The following is a 16861-nucleotide window of genomic DNA, read 5'->3' as shown; positions in this document are numbered from 1 at the left end:
CTCAGCACCACTCCCTTTCTCATCTTTCCCCTGCCTGTCTCCCTTCTGCACCCCTCACCTGTGCTTTCTGGGAGCACCTCTGCTATATTCTATTTGTCCCAAGTTCTTGTCTCAGGCTCTCTGCCTGGAGGTCCCAACCTAAAGCCCAGGGCAGAGGGGCTAATGAACATGGGGGAGGAGCCAAGCTACCCCTTTGAGTCCCCCTTGCATGGAATGATTTTGGAATTTGAGGGGTGTCCCCATCCCAAGGCCTCTCCAGGCCTGTGCTAAGCCTGGCTTTGAGTCAGAGTGGACGTCACAGCTAAGAGGACGGAACGTGGGTGTCTCCCTAGACACTGAGGTCATCCCAGCTGCCCTGTCCTCACCGCCTTCCCCGCTGACCCTTCACCCACCCCTCCCCAACAGGAGGCAGCTGAGGTCACAGCCGAGAGTGAGTGACCTGTGTCCTCAGGCAGCAGCCGGGGTTGCCACTGGGAACCCCGGGCTCTCCTTGCCCAGCTGGCCCTGCTGTGCTGACCCTGGCTGCTGCCTGCGTGGCTAGAGTCCGGGGCTGCGTGGGGCCGCCGGCCTGCCCTGCCCTCGCCCCATCTCGCCCTCGTTGGGCACTGCCAGTGCTGACCTTGAGTTGCTCTCCTGGCCTTCAGACATTGGCCTCTCGCTTCCTCTTGCCACAAGGTGCCCAGCTGTGCTGATGAACTTCCCAGGTGGCAGCGGCCCTTCCCTGTGCCCTGACCTGCGAGGGCCTGGGCTGAGCTGGCAGACATGGCCGGAGTAGACTTCCTAGGCCAGCCTGGTAGCCCCGGCTGCCCTGGGCCGAAGCCAGGGGCTACCTCTTGCATCACATTCCACAGAACGGTGGCTGTTCTGGAGCTGTGCCGGGCGGGGGCCACGCTGCCCTTCTGCAGCCCCCTGCCAGGCTGCCCCAGACCCCGGCATGCACACAAAGCCCCCCTCACTCTCTTCCAGAAGCCCCTTTCCCCATAACTGCTTTCCGTCCTGCCCTCATATCAGCTCATGGGAAGTTCTTTTTCCTCCAGCTAGCTTCACAGCATTGGCTTTAAGATTCTCTTTCGGTCATGTCGTTGAAATAATGACTCAGTGGTGAGTTTGGCAGACCACTTTTTTCAAAAAGAGGGTCCCTTTTCTTTCAGATTAAAGGACTGTTTTTTCTGGCTGTGCCGTGCAACATGTGGGATCCCTGTTCCCTGACCAGGGATTGAACTCGTGTCCTTTGCCTTGGAAGCACCAAGTCTTAACCACTGGATTGCCAGAAAAGTCCCCTAAAGGACTCTTCAAGATAAAAGACAATCATACCTTTAGCAAGTGACCTCATATCCAAAACTGAAATCCTGGAGCTATCCTTCTTTTTGGAGCCTTTGCAGAATGAGCCCACGTATTAAGCGTGGGGATAAAAAGTCCTTTACTGTTCACCATGTTTTCACTTTATAAGAATAATAAGTAATACTGTTTTTAAGTGTTCATAACGTCTGGACTCACAGCCTCCCGATGATGTGGTCCAAGTACTCTCCCCATTTTATAGATGAGGAGAGCAGGGCTCAGAAAGGCTAAGTAACTTGCCCAAGGACACAGCAGGACTCAAACCTGGATCTTTCCAAGAGCCAGCGGTACCCTGAGTGACTCATTCCAGGTTGTCTCAAGTTCCCTTCTGGACTCAGCATTTGTTTTACTCTTCTGTTTTTCTGTGGGTTTTGTCTTTCCAAATCAAAACCGGTTGTTGTTGTTGTTCTGATTAAGTTGGGGCCTGGTTGGACCTCCCAGATCTGGAGAAGATGCCTTTCCAGGATAAATGGAAACTGTCTACACAATAGTTGTCAGATTCTTTAGCAGGAAATAAATCATATAGAATAACACTGGAAAAGCTGAAATGAGTCTGTGTGGGCAGCTGGGTTTAACCCCCAAATTAGTTCCAGTCCTTTTAAAAAACATTTTCCCCTCTCTTTTTATGTTTGTTTGTTTCATTTTTTTCCCCCTTGCATAAATTTTCCAGATCTGGCTTTCAGAGAGGCTGTTGATGAGTCAGACCGTTCTGCTTGTCTCAGTGCTAATCAGGGCCACCCTGGTCCCCAGTTATCTTCATTCCCGCAAAGTCACCATGGTGGGGAGGGGGTGGGGTGATGTCCACACGAGCTCGGATTCGTGGAGGTTGCCCAGCCCTAGACTCCAGGTTTAGGGGTCGTCCCTCGAGAGGCTGTAGGCCATTCCGTCAGCCAGAACTCTTCAAGCCCCTCCACACTGGGGTCCCAGACCAGACCTCACACCAGAAGTAGCAAAGCCCAGGAATCTGCATTTTGATGCACACCTCTGTTTTTGACTCCTGCTCTCTTGAAGAAAACTTAGACTCCCGTACCACAGTTCTGGGAGCACAGCTGGGAACCTGAGACCTCAGAAGAGTTCTCTGGAAGATTCAGGGTCCCACAGTCCCCACCCCAAACCCTGTCCAGTGGGCAGCTCTGCCCACCCAGGGTGCAAGCCTCGGGAGGTTGCAGAGCTGAAGCGCTGTGACGCGCGTCCCCCGCGCCTCTCGGTTGCTTCAGTGCTGGCACGCAGCTTCTGCTGGTGTCTACTCCTTTTCCCTCAGGACACCAGAAGTATGCACTAGGGGCTCTGTCATCCATGTGTCACCGAGTGCAGTGATAACAAGAGAGGCAATGGAAAAGCCATTTCTCAGGGGTTCTAGTGATCCGTCCAGTTATACAGCGAGGCCTTCCCTGAGTTTCCACCGTGTATAAGGCACAGACAGTCATGAGCACGCAGATACACCCTACCCACCTGGGCTGGCAACCAGGAGACAGACTGTGAAATTTATTGTTTAGTGGGGTGTCCAAGAGCTTATAATGGGAGGCAGGCCGTGTTTCCGTGAGCTCTGAGGGATGTGGGGAGCGTCCAGACAAAGGCCAAGCACAGGGAAGCACCCCCCACCTCTTCTGTGAGGAAATGAAGCCTAAGGTCTGGGGAGAAGCCTGAGATGCAGCCTGGTGCACCACGTGGAAGGTTCCGAAACAGCTGCCTGTCTGTCCTTATAGTGCCCAAGAGAAAGTTGCCTTCTCAGCTGGCCCTTGGCTGCTGAGCATGGCATTTCTGCCATGCCCCTGCCCCTGTCTCCGCTCCTGTAGGGACATCCTCTCCTCTGCAACCCCAGACCTGCGTCTGCATCCCGAGGGCAGTGTTCCCAATGCCAAGGGCATCAGTGTAGACTGGGAAATAGGCTGACGGCTTCCAGATGTCTGTGGACCCGGCCTGGCTTCTAGAGGGGCCACTCGGCCTTCTGAGGTTTATGAACGGCAGGACCAGTTCCCTGCTGACCCTCGTGAGGCAGGGGCCCCTGCCTGGTTGGTGGATCAAGGCAGTCCCCTGGGGTCCTCATGTGGGCCCTCCCAGCGTTTCTGCCCCGATCCAGCTAAGGAAGGTCCACACATCTGGATTCTGCCCCCAAAGAGAAATGGATGAAGGCAAATTCCACAAGCCCCAGGGAAGGGGCTTATCAGGTTGGTAGAGCTGGGAGGACCCCGACCATGCCCCTGAGGTGAGCACAGCCCTCTGTCACCCTGAGAAGCCCAACCTCCGGGGCCAAACCCGGCCCAGACACATTCACCATCTGGTGCCCACTGGGCCAACAACAGCCACTCTGATCTCAGGGCTCAGCCCAGAAGGTGGGGTGCGGAGGGCCGGCTCCAGAAAACAGGACCCACGGCCTGCCTTTCAGAAAGATGTTAGCAGGCCTCCCACCGACTCACTGGGTGGGAGATGCTCGCATGAGTGGCACCCCGCACATCCAACCTGGGAGGCGCCCAGGCCCCACAGACCCAACACACTCATCACTCTTCCTCCAGAAGCATCCGGGGGCTTTGTGCTCCAGATGCTCATGAACCCCGCTATCCACCCAGTCCTGCAGAAGCTGGGGCTGCTCCTCCTCTTCCGTTTGTTGGGGGTGGGGCGTCCTTCTGGAATCTCAGCACATCCCAAGTTCCCCCCACCCCTGCCCCTGCCTGCACCCCTCTGCCGCCACCTCTGAGCAGCACCTCCAGCCAGTCTCTCCAGAGTTCAGCCTTGGCCACTTTGGTAGGTTTTGTTTAATTTATTGAGATAAAATCACATAAAATTAATGCTTTTAAAGTGATCACTTTAGTGGCCTTTAGCATGTCCACCGGAGAAGGCAATGGCAAGCCACTCCAGTACTCTTCCCTAGAAAATTGCATGTACGGAGGAGCCTGGTAGGCTGCAGTCCGTGGGGTCGCTACTAGTCGGACACGACTGAGCAACTTCACTTTCACTTTTCACTTTCACACATTGGAGAAGGAAACAGCAACCCACTCCAGTGCTCTTGCCTGGAGAATCCCAGGGACGGGGGAGCCTGGTGGGCTGCCGTCTGTGGGGTCGCACAGAGTCGGACACAACTGAAGCGACTTAGCAGCAGCAGAGGCAGCATGTCCACAGTGTTATAAACCACCACCTCTACACAGTTCCAAAATGTTCCCCTCACCCCAGAAGAAACCCTGCACCCCGGAGGCTGTTTCTCCCTCTTTCCATTGCCCCCTGCTCCCGGCAACCACCCAGCTACGTTCTGCCTCTGTGGGTCTCTCTCCTCTGGATGTGCCACGTAAAGGGAGCCACACGATGCGTGACTTGCGGTGTCTGGCTTCTCTCACTTGGCACAAGGTTTTCCAGGTTCATCTGTGTTGGCGCTGTTGTCAGTGCGTCATTCTCGTTTATGGCCAAACCATACCCCGCTGTCAGGACAGACCGCCCTTGGTTTATCTGTTCACTGGCTCTTGAGCTGTTTCCACATTTTGCTGTTGGGAATTGTGATGCTGGGAACACGTGCGTATGAGGGTTTCTTTGCATCTCTGCTTTCAGTTCTTCTGAACGTATGTGTGGGGGCACATATGTGGTCGTGGGTGGTTCTGTGTTAATTTTTTGAGGCACCCACATCTGTCCACGCCTTCTTTGAGGGCAGATCCTGCGTGAGTTTCCTACTTGAATGCCCAGCACGGAGCAGAGAATTGTACGTGAAGTAGATGCTCAGAATTTATCCCTGAGTCCCCAGGAGAGAACCAGGAGGCAGGCAGGACAAACAGCTGTGGCTGTCCAGAGGATGGGACTGGGTAAGTGCGAGCCACCTTGCTGTTCTTTTTGTTTGTTTATTTTGGCTGCGCTGGGTTGTCATTGTGACTTGTGGAGCCTTTAGTTGTGGCAGGTGGGATCTAGTTCCCTGACCAGGGATCGAACCCCCACCGCCTACAGAGGAAGCACAGAATCTTAGCTGCTGAACCACCAGGGAAGACCCTGCCTTGCTGTTCTTCAGACACACCAGGCATGCTGCTGCCCCCGGGCCTTTGCACCTGCTACGCCCTCTGCCTGTAAGGCCCTTCTCCAGTGATCTTCCTCACCACCTTCCCTGCCTGCCCCAGCCCCCACCTCCCCAGACTACATCCCCCTTTCTTCCTTATTGGTTTCCCAGATCGCTTTTTAAAAACATGTTTTTACTTATTTGCTTGTTCATCTCTCTCCCTATACCGTAAACTCCACAAAGGCAGGATTGTTCTGTTCTTTTCATTCACTGCTGAATCCCAGTGCCCAGGAGAGTCTCTGGGACATAGTAGGCATTTAATAAATATTTGGTGGAAGAGAAAACTCAGGAAGAGAGGGAGGCGGAGCAGGGGGGGAAGGAAAAGGAGGCATCAAGAGAGAAGGAGAAAACCAGGTGGGAGAGGGTGCGTAGATGGAGGGAGGCAAGGAAGGTGTCCGCCCCATTCAGGCCCCCGAGCCCCAGTGCCACGTGGGGGCAGGTCTCCCCGTTGGCTTAGCTCGTGCACTGAGGCTGTTGGTCAGTCCTGGCTTCCCTCCAGGAACTGAGTCTTCTTTTCGAAGCCAATTGACATTTCCACTTAAAAAGACACTGTCCAGTCCCCAAAAGCCCAGTGCACGCTTCCGGCCTGTTGCTTGCTCAGCTGTGGCCTGGGCTTGGCCAGCTCAAGGCTTTCAATGTACTGAGCCTTTAAATGACCCCAGTGTGGCCCATTTTTAGCTGACTCTGGCCCACCTGCCATCTGCAAGCCGTTTCCTGCCCACAGTGGGCACTTGGCGCTCATTTACCAGAAGCGGAGCAGTGAGGCCTGGCTGCGGGGCAGATGCTGGGTGGGACTGGCAGAGTAAGCATGCCCGATGGCCTTGGCCAGAGGCTGGCACTTCATCTCGATCGTACTTTAATGCCACTTGCCTCTGTCAGAAAGGTACGTGGTTAATTTCACGCCATGAATGGGCCGCCACAGCAACCAGAAAGAAGCTGTACCAGGGCCGCCTTGAGTGCCCACAGCGTGGTGGTCGCTGGTCATGACTGGTGGCTGAGTCCCCTGCTTGAGGCTCACAGCAGGCCTTGTGGGCCAGGCCCTGGGTCTTTGTGCGTCTGTAAAGGGGAAGCCGAGGCCCGCAGACTCTGGCCGACGCTAGCAGAGCTGGCCATGTAATTTCCTCTCCCTTCGCTTTCCATAGGCAGGGCGGACTTGGTAAGGTGTTTTTCCCTCCTAAAGCACTTCCTTGTGTATCATGTATGAGTCATGCATGTGACACATAAAGCTGGATCAGGCCGAGGCCAGGACTGGGCATGAAATCGTATGCTCTCAGGCTTCATCCCATCCCGTCCTGCTCCCCCACTCCCAGGCCCACGACCCCAGGAGCCCTTCCGTATTGCCTGCCTGCAAAGCCTCCCCTCAGGGGTATGAAGTGACGTCTCTAAGCCAAGACACTTGTGTGTTTGGGGGTTTCCTCCAGCACCCAGCTAAGTCACCACATTATTGGCTCAGATGGCAAAGCGTCTGCCTACAATGCGGGAGACCCGGGTTCAATCCCTGGGTCAGGAAGATCTTCTGGAATAGGAAATGGCAACCCACTCCAGTATTCTTGCCTAGAAAATGCCATGGACGGAAGAGCCTGATAGGCTATAGTCCATGGGGTCACAAAGGTCGGACATGACTGAGCAACTTTCTCTCACTTTCCAGCACCCAGCATAGTGAGCACATCATTGATTTAGTCTTTTTTTCATTTAATGATTTATTATTTTACTAAATAAGATATTTACTGAGTACCGATTGCGTGCCAGGCACTATTCTAGGTGGTAGGAATGTCCGTGCATGTGTGTTTGCATGTCCCTTTGTGTTTGTGAGTGTGTCGTGTGTGGGGGCATTTGAGGAGGGGGTGACTGTCACACCGGTGATAGGTGGCAGGACTGCTCCTTCCCTGTGTCCCTCACAGGGGACCCCAGCTCAGGGAACAGCTGCCATCTGGGCTGTGAGGCTCGGGTCACATTAACAAAGGCTCTCACTGGTGCCATGACATGTCTCCACCACAGGCGAGCGGAAAGTGCGACCCTCCCAGGTGCCAGGAAGAGTGAGGTCCAGAGACTGGACTGCAGTGGGGCGTTGTGTGGGCCTGGGGGTCAGCAGTGAACATGGCACCTCAGATGCTGATGGTCTAGCTGGGGACACAGTGGACGAGCCATGGCAGAATTAATGGTCTAATTGCATCCGTGGTAAGTGCTGTCGAGAAGTGCAGGACACCAGGGCTCCAAAGGGCCACGTAACCTCATCGGGGTGTTGGAAGGCTTCCCTCGGCACCTGAGCTGATGCTTATTAAGCCTGAGGGACCACCAGGGTTCTCTTTGTGCAGATGAATGGGAGAGCCTCTGAGAAGTGGGCAGTGATTGCAAAAGCCCATGGATGCAGGAAGTGTCCTCTCAAGGAATGGGGAGAAAGCTATTCGTGCTGGAGCGCAGGGCAGGGAGAGCAAGGTGAAGCTGGAAAGGTCAGCGGCCAGATCATGCCCGGCCGTGTCAGTGGGTTTACGAAGCTGGGCTGTGTCCTGAGAACCGCGGGGAGCCTCGGAAGGTTTTCAGAAGGGGAGTAGAGGGCTGGTGCTGGACAGCACCCTCTGGTGGCTGTGTGAGGAGTCGCAGCTTCAGTGCTCAGCCAGGACCTATCCTGGGATTAGTTTTAAACCTCTGCTGCGGACCTGGAGTTACAGTCCCTCTGAGACTGCCTGCCCTGTTAATGCCGGTGGACACAGCTCACAGGGACCGGCCTCCCAGATGGCATGCCACCAAGGCATGCTGTCCAGGAGACACCAGCCGGACATGCCAGTGCTTTGTGGAGCAGACCCAGACAGAGAAAGGTCTGGCCGGCCTGGGTTTTCTCCAGCAGGGTGCCTGGTCTGGATCTGACTTCAGACAGGACAAAAGGGAGCCTGATTACCTCCCTACCCCCATCCTGGGGAATCTCAGACCTCACATGGGTGTGTGCTTGTGAGTGTTCAAACAGACACCCCTCCAGTGAGGGGCAATGGAATGGCAACTCAGATCCCCCTGCATTACCAAAAGCAGATAAGCCCCAGCCATCCAGAAGCGCAGGACCCCGCGGCGGCTGCCCCCACCCTCCCTGGCATGCTTGTGGCCTGTTTCTGCCTGAAACTGCAAATGCTTATCACAGGCAAGTGATGAGTCATGGCTTGGGTTCTTCCTCAGAGGACGGCCTCAAGCAGGAGACGTTTATCAGCTGCTTTTCTTCTTTATTTTCAGACAGGATGGATTGAGCCAACTGAACTTTGTGGAAAGGGTGGGGAGGTGTTTTTCCTCCTTCATTCTTGGGAAGCGTGACTGTGCTAAAGGGCACTCAAGTCTCCCTCTCACCCTGGAATCCCATTTCTCTTCTCATCACCAGAATCTGCCCTTCCAGAAACACCAGATACAGAGCAGCATCCAAGGGTCCTCCAGATTCTACAAAGGTTTTGCTGCCATGAAAACAGACTGTTCCTTGCTGGCTATACTGGCTTTACTTCTCTAGGGGAAGAAGATTTTTAAATAGCCCAGTGCCTTTTTTTGAGGTGCCCCCAACAGCACCCCTTCTGTTATCCCAACCAGGCCACGGATGTGGCTTGTTGCTCAGGGCAGAGGAGAATGACTGCAGAGGACTAAACACAGCTCTGAGCAGGAAAATAACTTTTTTGAGTTGTCTTTTTAATCCTTGGTGAAATAGTGGTCTCGAAAGCCGGGCTTTCAAGCATGAGTAACCGTTCCTGGAATTCCCATTGCTGGGCCGTCTCCCATGAAGAGTCGCACAACGAGGACTCACCTCAGCGTGAATCAGAATCATAGCAGGGGGATGTGAGATGCAGCCGAGGGGGGAGGAGAGCCAGGGGACAGGGCAGGTGGGAGAGATGGAGCCTGGCCGCAGCCCTGGGGAGGTGAAGACCCTGCTCAGCCTTTCCCTGCCCTCCCTAGTGGGCCTGGAAGTGTGAACCGCAGCAGAGAGCCTCACTGTGGGCCCACGGGGCAATCGAGGTCCAATCCAGGAAACCGACACCCTGCTGGACCTTTCAGCAGAGGATACTGAATGCAGGGAATTGATGATACAGGTGATGGAAGAGCTGAGAAGCCAGACAGAGTGAGGGGAGAGCTGGAGGGGATTTGAAGGACCCCACAGTGCAGCACCACCTCCAAAATGGCCCCAAATGATAGACTAGAAATGGCAGAGACTGGGGCCTGAGAAAAGAGCCCGCTGCCTTGTGGCGCGTGTGTGGCGTGTGAGGGCTTGAGAAATGCTGTGTGCCCCAGTGGGGAGTGTGGACTAGGGCTGAGGGGTAGGTTGAGGAGCTCATGAAGGGACGTGGGCTCTCCTCTGGAAGGAGCACAGATGGAGTGGGGGAGCCTTCCTGTAGGAACTTGGTTCCCATGTCCTGTGTCCCGTGGGACAGCCTCACTTCAGTGTCCCCCACACAGGGCTGCCTGGAACGGAGGACCGGCTAAGACATGACCCCCACCCTCCGGGGGCTTTCTGTGTCCATGGAGCTGACAGACCCAGGAAGGGAGGACTGAGTGGAAGTCCACACTACTGTCCGTGGGGCAGGAGGGCACCTGGGAGCTTCCGCTAAAGGCCCACAGCCGAGGTCAGCTCTGCATTATCAGCAGGGCAGCCTGCCTCTCTGGAAGGCTCAGACCTCCGGGTCTCACCACTGTCAGCCCTTCGCACCCTCTGAGCAGGGCCAGGCTCTGGGAACTGCCGCTGACCTGAGGGTGGGTTATTCATACACGTGGTCCTGAGTGAATGGCTACAGTCAAATTTCTTACCCTCAGGTCTCTTGACCACAGGCTCTGGATAATCCCTGTTGTGTGTGTGGGTGGGTAGGGCGTGCCCTATGTACTGGAGGAGGTTGACCAGCAGCCCAACCTCGCTCTGTGAGATACCATTAGCACAGCTCTGAGTTGTGACCAGCCAAGATGTTCCAATTTGCCAAATGTCCCCTGGGGGCAAAACTGTTCCTGATCAAGAACCACTGGCCTGGAGAGTGGTGCTCACACCTGATTTACACATTTGAATCACCTGGAAACTACAGAAAATGACTAAACCAAACCCTGCAGGGCCACTCTAGGTATGGGAATTAATGAGACAGAGGAGGCACATCCACAAAAACTGGGGAACTACGTTCACGTCGGCTTACTGATGGCTGGGAACAGCCGAGGTGTCTGTCCTTAGGATACTAGACAAACAGGTTAAAGTCCTATAGTAGGAAAAGGAAGAAGGAAAACCCCACCAGCCTGCATGCATTGCACTGATACTAAGTTGCGCAAAGGACACCTCACACAAGAGTACGTGCTGCACAGTCCCTTGTATGTGAAGTTCAAGAGCAGGAAAAACCAGTCTTTCGTGGTAGAGGTGGGCAGAGGGGTTGTTCCTGGGGAGGGTAGTGCCCGCCCCCTGGGGTGCTGGGAACGTTCTGTCTTGCTCTGCAGGATGCCCCGTGCTGTGTATGGGTGCGGCAGTTCATCCTGCTGTGCACTTCAGAGCTGTGAAGGTTATGCCTTGTGCTCATTTCCTGTGACAGCTGTAATAAATTACCATAAACTTGGTGATTAAAAAAACAAAATGAAAAACAAAGCAGGAATGTATTCTCTCACAGTTCTGGGAGCCAGAAGCTTGAGCTCAGGTGCTTCAGGACTGCGGGCCCTCTGGAGGCTTCAGGGGAGGGGCTCCCTGTCTCCCCTAGCTTCTGGCAGCCTTGTGGCCACATCCGTGTCTCTGCTCCTCCTGTCACTCTGCTGTCTCCTTTGTGGGTGTCAGAACCTCCTTGGCCTTGCTTATAAGGATACACGTGATAGCGTTTGCTTTTCGTTTTCTTTGTTTTTTTTTCCAATATCTATTTATTTGGCTGTTGCAAGTTTTAGTTGCGGCACTCGGGATCTCTGATCTTTCCGCGTGCGGGATCTTTAATTTCAGCATGTGAATTCGACCTCTTTATTGTGGCCTATGGGATCTAGTTCCCTGACCAGGAGTCGAACCTGGCCCCCCACCCCCATCCCCACCCTCCACATTGCGAGAGTGGAGTCTTAGCCACTGGACCACCAGGGTGCATTTAAACCCACCAGAAAACTCGGGATACTTTTCTCATCTCGGGATCCTTAGTTACATCTGCAAATCTTTACCATAGAAGGTGACATTTATAGTTCGGTGGATCAGGACCTGATACAATGGGGGTCATTATTCAGCCTGTTATATAACTAAATTTGAAGGGAAAATTTCAAGTTACCAGTACGATGACCCCACCCTACACAATTGAATCAGACTCTCTGCTGTTTCTGTCAGTAAATCATGCAGTCCTGGGCTCAGCGGTTGGAGAGACTGTGATCTGGAGGTTGTGCGTCCCATCTCTGTGAGTTCAGGATGCGCCTTTCTTGCTCATCACGTACCACAGTGCAGAGTTGACTTAAGCAACTTGTTAAACATTGAATGAGTTAATGCGTGAATTAATATAGTTAGGTGGCTCAGAGGTTAAAGTGTCTGCCTCCAATGAGGGAGACCCAGGTTCGATCCCTGGGTCGGGAAGATCCCCTGGAGAAGGAAATGGTAACCCACTCCAGTATTCTTGCCTGGAGAATCCCATGGACGGAGAAGCCTGGTAGGCTACAGTCCACGGGGTCGCACAGAGTTGGACACGACCGAGCGACGGAACGGAACAGAAGGTCTGTTTTTCATACGTAACACTTCTGACACCAAATATGTAGATTATTCACAATAAGCAATTCTCTCATTCTCTACGGACATCACGTGGGTGTCCTACAACTTAATTCTAACACTTTACCAGGAGTCAGAGCAGACCCCACAGGCTCAGTCCCAGAAGACTGCCTCCACTTCAGATGCCAGTCACAAGTGGTGAGTCCCCAGGTGACACCCGCTTCTTTCTGGTTTGGCTACAAATCAGTAAGTCCCCTTCTCCATTCAGTAGCTTGCTATGGTGGCTCGTAGGACTCAGGGAAATGCTTTCCTTGTGTTTACTTTTTTTTAGCCAAACCACGTGGCTTCTGGGATCTTAGTTCCCTGATCTGGGATTGAACCTGAGCCCTCAGCAGTGAAAGCATGGAGTCTTAATGACTGGACTACCAGGGAATTCCCTCCTTACATTTATTATTATTGTAAATATGAATCCTTTACATTTACTCTAAAGGATACTGATGAAAAGTGTACATAGTGGGAGGTCTGGAATGGGCTCAGACATTCTGTCCCCGTGGAGTTTGGGGTCTGATCTTTGTTGATCTTTGTTGCACACCCTCTTGACACATGGATGTGTTCACCAACCCAGAAGGGCTTTCATGGAGGTTCCATAGGTTATACAGACGTGACTGAGTAGCTCATTTGCCACCGGTGTTTCCCCAGTCACCCCCCTGGAGGTTGGGGATGGGGCTGCAAGTTTCAGTCCTCTAATCAGATGGCTGGTTCCCCCCGCAACCAGCCCCCATGTGAAGCTCTCTGGGGGCACCAAGAGTCATCTCATTAGCATAAACTCAGGCACGGTTGAGAGGGTTTTGTTAGGAATAGCCAAGGACACTCCTGTCTCTCCATTGGCAGATTACGCGGGTTCTAGGAGCTCTTGTGCCAGGAACCAGGACAAAGACCAGGCGTATATTTCTTATTTTGTCAGTTTCACAAGAGAATTGAGTGTGACCGCAGTCAGCTGGGATGATCTGAAGTCCGAGGACCCAGCCTCAAACCCAGCCCTGCCACTTACCAGCTAAGTGACAGGGCCAAGTCCCCTCCCTCTCCCACCCTGTTCCCTCATCAGGAAATCAGGGACCCCAGAATTATTGGGGTGGGGAATTCATGAGATGACATGCGAACCTGTTGGAAATCCAAAACAAGTGTGCGTCTTCCATGCAAAACATCGAATGCTGAGCCCATCATAAATAGTGACTTCCTGCATGAATCCATTCAAATCAAAAGATGCTGGATGTTAGGCAAGTGGGATATATGTGCCTGCCTCTGTGTCGGCATAAAATACGCTCCCTGTAAACGTGCAGAGCTTGTGAAATAGCTGTGTGCTCTTTGAAGGCTGCAAGGAGGGACCCTGGAGGATACAAGCTGGGTGGGGGAACAGATAAGGTCCTTGTGACGATTAGAACTGTAAAACCCTCTCCTAAGTCAAGGGTGATGTCCTTGTATATTATCATATGTGACCAGTCCAGGTTCGACGCATGATACAGGATGCTTGGGGCTGGTGCATGGGGATGAACTGGAGGGAGGATATGGGGAGGAGGGAGGTGGGAGGGGGGTTCAAGAAAGGGAACACATGTACACCTGGGGCAGATTCGTGTCAATGTATGGCAAAACCAACCAATATATTAATGTAAGGTAATTTGCCTCCAATAAAATAAATTAAAAAAAAAAAAAACAAGGGTGATGTCCTAACCAGTTCATCCTTCCTGCGTAACAATGTGCCAGGTGCTGTTTCGTTTGATGGGGAAAACAAACCAACCAAAGAAAAGAAAACACCCAAACAACAACAAAAACCCTCTCAGGAGGACTTGGAGTCTGATGGTCCTTCTGTAAGATGCCCTGCTTGGTCTGGGATTTCGGGCATGTCTGAGAGGGGGAGAGGGCCTTGTCCAGTGGAAATTTCCAAGTAGGTTTATTTTGAAGGAAAGGTTTGGCAGCCCTGACCCCGTCTCCTTGGCTAGACAGAGCTCCTTTGAAGAGAGTCAAAAACAGCAGGGGTGGGAAATAGCCCTTGAGTGAGCTGGGTGTAGTGAAATCCTCTTCTTTCAGGAAGAACTGCCAGGACCAGCCCAGTTTCCCTTGCTTGATGGAGTTCAACTCGGCTCACCTGTGGTCAGCAGAGTACCGCCTGCCCCCTGCCTGCCCCCACCCCAGCCAAGACGCCCTTGCCCTGGTTCCTGGAACCTGCATGTTTGTGACCTGACGTGGCAGAAGGGACTTGGCCAGCGTGATTCAGTGAAGGGCCTTGTCATGTGGGACGATCCTGGGTGATCCCCATGGGCCCCGTGGGAGCACAAGTCCTTGAAATCAGAGTCCCTTTCCCAGCTGTGGTCAGAGAAAGAGGAGGCAATGGAGGTGGGTCCGAGACACTGGGTCGCTGGCTTTGGTGATGGAGACAGGGCCATGAGCCAAGAAAGAGGGGCCGCTGCTGGATGCTGGAAGGGGCGAGAACAGTTTGTGTCTAGAACCTCAGGGGCCCCACTGACACCTCGGTTTGACCCAGTGTTAAATTTCTGACCCCCAGACAGCAGATACTGAGCATGTGCTGTTGAAGTAGTAAAGTTTGCAGAAAAGTATTCCATTAGCAGTGGAAAATTAAAACATCACCTTTGTGTTGTGTTTTTTAAAGGTTATTGAAGTATAGTTGATTTAGTGTCATGTTAATTTCTACTGTATAGCAAAGTGCTTCCGTTATATATCTGCATACATTCTTGTTCATATTCTTTACCATTATGCTTTATCACAGGATACTGAATATAGTTCCCTATACTATACAGTAGGACCTGTTTGTCCATTGTCTGTGTAATCGTTTGCGTCTGTTAACCTCTTCCGCCTCCCCTTCCCTTGGCAAACACAAGTCTGTCCTCTACGTCTGTGTGTCTGTTTCTGTTTGGTAGGTAAGATCATTTGTGTCATAGTTTCAATTCCACATATAAGCGATATCATATGATATTTGTCTGTCTGGCTTACTTCACTTACTCTGATAATCTCTATGTCCACACATGTTGCAGTGGCGTTATTTCATCGTGAATATTACTTGTGGCTGAGTAATATTTCCATTGTATACATGTACCGCGTCTTCTTTATCCGTTCATCTGCTGATGGACATGTAGATTGCTTTCATGTCTTGGCTAATGTAAATAGTGAACATAGGGGTACCTGTATCTTTTCCAGTTACAGTTTTCCCCAGACATATACCCAGGAGTGGGATTGCTGGATAATATGGCGGCTCTACTTTTCGTTCTTTTTTGAGAAAGCTCCATGCTGTTTTCCATAGTGGCTGCACCAGTTTACATTCTCACCTGCAGTGTAGGAGGCTTCCCTTTTCTGCACACCCTCTCCAGCACTTGTCATTTGTAGACTGTCTGTAGTTGTGCTGGGTCTTTATTGCTGTGTGCGGGCTTTTCTCTAGTTGCAGCGAGCAGGGGCTGCTCTTTGCTGCAGTGCTGGGGCGTCTCCTGGCGGTGGCTTCTCGTTGTGGCGCACAGGCTCTAGAGCGTGGGCTTAGTTGCTCCTCGGCATATGAACTCGTCCTAGCCCAGGGATCAAACCCATGTTCCCTGCGTTGGCAGACAGATCCGTATTCACTGTGCCACCAGGGAAAGCCCTCTTTGTAGACTTCAATGATGAAGATTCTAGCCGGTGTGGGAAGTCACTGTCATTTGGAACTGCCTTCCCTAATAATTAGCGAACATCACCTTTCTTGAGCACCTACTATGTGCCCGTCCCTGGGATGGGATCCCTAATCCTTGTGACTGCCTGTGACACTGAGCTTGTGATCTCACTTTACAGATGAGTGAACTGAGCCTCAACGAGGTGAAATGACATGCTGAGACGGCGTGAGAGGGGATGGGAACCCCTGGATGGCGCCAGCCGCCCGGGCCTCCTGCCGCTCACAGGTAAGATGGTGGGAATGAGAGCTTAAAGCGCATGGTGCACAGTCGGCGTAGGCGTTTAGTCAGAGCTGCTTCTCTCTCTCCTTCCCCAAAGATTAGGTGTCCAGCAGGCCTAGCTGTGAAGTGGGTGACACTGTCTCCCTGACGGCACTCTAAAACCATTATAAAATCAACCCTGGTTCCCAGGGGAGAAAGCCTCCCCTGATAGAACCACCGCAGTGGGTAAAAGGCTTGCATTGGCAGAACTGGGAGGCAGGACTCTCACGCTGGCACTGAACGATCGCTGTGTGACCTCAGGCTGGTTACCACCCCTCTCTCGGAAACGTGTAGTTTTGGTTGACTCAAGTCTCCCCTGCAGCGACGGCCTCCAGGAGCCTGTGAGCAAACTCTGGTCTGCATCCAGAGGACTGAGGTCAGGCCAGGTTGGTGGCTGCTGCCATGTCTCTACATGCATCCTAGGAGGGCACAGAGGGGCCCTCACAGCAGAGTCAATCCCTCCTGCCATCCGAAAGGCCAAGGTGTGAATCCCTCTGCTGTGAATCTGCCCCTTGGTGGGGCCTTTCCTGGCCTGGGGCTGAGGCTTTGAACTTCTTCCCCAGGAAGGTGCCCAGGTCACAGTCCAGCCCTGGCCCAGCACTGAAGTTCTGTGTCTTAGCCTGGCTTTGCCAGCTGGCAACTGGCTGCCTTCCAGACAGTTACGCCTTGGAACGGAAACGTGTGAGGGAAGCTGGGTCCACCCAGGGGTCCCCAGCTGTCCCTGGCAGTCCAACCCTTCTCCCCTAGCTGGGAGGGCACCATCCCTCAGATCCATCTTTCTCACGCTTTGCTGTCAGCATGGGAAGGGCCTTGAGGGTGGAGGTGCCCTGTAATACTGGCCTGCTCAGCCAGCTTGAATGGTGTCCCTTAGAAAGA

The 16861-nt window shown here is 53.1% G+C and overlaps 1 protein-coding gene across 12 annotated transcripts in view; it reads left to right on the top strand.

Annotated features, from left to right (window-relative positions):
• The window catches only part of LOC129547205 (uncharacterized), a 33383-nt gene that overhangs the window by 15907 nt on the left and 615 nt on the right, over positions 1 to 16861 (top strand). For 4 of the 12 annotated variants that reach the window (XR_016035921.1, XR_016035920.1, XR_016035925.1 and 1 more), the window contains 2 exons: positions 7367 to 7546; positions 15846 to 15952. The gene's annotated coding sequence lies outside the window, so the exon portion shown is untranslated. Of the gene's footprint in view, positions 1 to 1151; positions 4066 to 4975; positions 5124 to 7366; positions 7547 to 8587; positions 8722 to 15845; positions 15953 to 16861 lie in introns of those variants that run through there. The other 8 variants (XR_016035919.1, XR_016035918.1, XR_016035922.1 and 5 more) reach the window with 4 other exon arrangements.

Source organism: Moschus berezovskii, chromosome 22 (genome assembly GCF_049115385.1).
Source record: "Moschus berezovskii isolate FMDL1 chromosome 22, NW_MosBer_1.0, whole genome shotgun sequence".
NCBI lineage: Eukaryota > Metazoa > Chordata > Mammalia > Artiodactyla > Moschidae > Moschus > Moschus berezovskii.
The sequence above is the reverse complement of the archived record's forward strand: the minus strand, read 5'-3'. Positions and strand labels throughout refer to the sequence as shown.